The sequence below is a fragment of the Talpa europaea genome, assembly GCF_964194135.1.
Source record: "Talpa europaea genome assembly, chromosome: 16".
Taxonomy (NCBI): domain Eukaryota; kingdom Metazoa; phylum Chordata; class Mammalia; order Eulipotyphla; family Talpidae; genus Talpa; species Talpa europaea.
Window position 1 is genome coordinate 42,521,722 of NC_140084.1, and position 2,230 is coordinate 42,523,951.

The following is a 2,230-nucleotide window of genomic DNA, read 5'->3' on the forward strand; positions in this document are numbered from 1 at the left end:
CTTCTTTCACTACCCTTTCCTCTCTTCCTCACTCTCCCCACCTCCATTATCTCCCTTTTTCTCCTCATTCTTCTGTGTTCTTTCTCCCCGCTACCCTTCCTTCCCTGTCTCAAAGGCTCTCCTTCCCCTCCCTCCTTCCCTTCCTTCCCTCTTTCTTCCTTCTCTCATCTCACTCATCCCTCTGCCAATCATCCCCTCCTCTTCCCTTTCCTCCTCCCCCTCCCTTCTCTTCTCTCCTTGCTCTTTCTTTCTCCTTGTGCTTCTTTCATTTCTCCCTCTGTCAAATGGTCTAGTGAGTGTAGAACTGAAAAACCAGAAGAAGAAAAACATAATGCAAATGTAGAAATACTAGAAGAAATAATGGCTGCATTCCCCCACAAAGTAGTAAAAGACACCAAACCACAGATCCAAAAGGCTTAAAGATCACCAAATAGGGTAATTACCTAGAAACCCACATGTGAGCAGGTTTATTCAAACTTCAGGAAGCCAGAGACTAAGAATAAAATTTGAAGGCAGACAGGAAAAACACAGCGTACCTACCAGGAACAAGGGTAAGCAGACTTCTCAGTAAAAAATCATGCAAGGGGGCCTTCCTGGCAGCACAGCAGGTTGAGCGCAGCGCTGTGAAGCTGTCCGCAGCCTCTGCAGTGTGGGTTCAATTCCCGGCCGGCCAGCAAGATTCCCACATGGCACAGCAGACCTGTCCTGTCTCGCCTGCTGCTCCCCTCAGCAGTGTCTTTCAGTCAGTCTGCCTGTTCTGTTCCCCACTCTGTTTCTGGTGAGTCCCCTCACCCTCCCGCACCTCTGACTGTACCTCAGTTGTTGTATAAATAAATAAATATTTAAATTAAAAAAAATTTAAATTATAAAAAAAAAAATCATGCAAGCAAGAAGACAGTGAGTGACAGCTTTAAAGTACGGAATGAAAAAATTTTCAGCAAAGAAAACAACTAAAACGTTATTCAAAAGTAAAGGAGAAATGGCCAGTGCCGAGCGATGGGCATCTCTCGGGACAACTGGCACAAACGCCGCAAGACCGGGGCAAGAGAAAGCCCTACCACAAGAAGCGAAAGTATGAATTGGGACACCCAGCTGCCAACACTAGGATTGGCGTTCGGGGAGGTAACAAGAAGTACCAAGCCTTGAGGCTGGATGTGGGGAACTTCTCTTGGGGCTCTGAGTGTTGTACTCGCAAAACAAGGATTATTAATGTTGTCTACAATGCATCCAACAACGAGCTGGTCCGCACCAAGACCCTGGTAAAGAACTGCATCGTGCGTATTGACAGCACACCATACCGGCAGTGGTATGAGTCCCACTATGCACTGCTCCTGGGTCGCAAGAAGGGAGCCAAGCTGGCTCCTGAAGAGGAAGAGATCCTGAACAAAAAGCGATCCAAGAAAATTCAGAAGAAATATGATGAAAGGAAAAAGAATGCCAAAATCAGCAGTCTTTTGGAGGAGCAGTTCCAGCAGGGCAAGCTTCTTGCATGCATCGCTTCAAGACCCGGCCAGTGTGGCCGAGCAGATGGCTATGTGCTGGAGGGCAAGGAGCTAGAGTTCTATCTGAGGAAAATCAAAGCCCAGAAAGGCAAATAAGTCCTCCTCCCTCCTCTCTTAGCTCCTGTAATAAAGGTCTTTGTTGTTCTTTGTTAAAAAAAGTAAAGGAGAAATGGGCACTTACTGGGTACAGAGTTCTCGAGAATTTAATGGAGACAGATTTTCACTTTGGGTGATAAAAGCTCTCTGGGCCAGTGAGATGGTTTACACGACATGGCCGTACTTAATGCTACTGATCTGAATGCTTCAGCATGGTTAAGATGACAAATTTCAAGTTGTGTATGACTTACCAAAATGTTAAATGAAGGCCAAGTAATGATTATCAAAAAAAGAGGGGGTCTCGTGGAGGGGAGGTGTGAGTCGTTGCCAGCCTAGTTATCCTGTAAGAACTTGTTAAGGGAAGTTCTGTCAGAAAGATCACGGTTGAGGTCAAAACTAAGATTTGCACAAAGAGTGTTAGAAGTGAAATACATAGTTTCAAAATAAAATTTTGACTTATCTTCTTTTGTTTTTCCTTGCTTAAAAATTAAATAAAGCAGTAACAGTAACTCTGTTGGTTATTGATAACATGTGAAAATGAAATCTGTGACAAGAGTAGCATGTTCTGAAATCCCACTCTAGGTATGTATAGGTTTGTTTTGATTACTTGAGATTCATTCATGTTGTATTTA

The 2,230-nt window shown here is 44.2% G+C and overlaps 1 pseudogene across 1 annotated transcript; it reads left to right on the forward strand.

Annotated features, from left to right (window-relative positions):
* The first annotated feature begins 555 nt into the window (after positions 1-555).
* Positions 556-1,598, forward strand: LOC311186631 (small ribosomal subunit protein eS8-like; annotated as a pseudogene). The gene has a single exon. The product of its transcript is annotated as a small ribosomal subunit protein eS8-like (transcript).
* Positions 1,599-2,230: the final 632 nt, after the last annotated feature.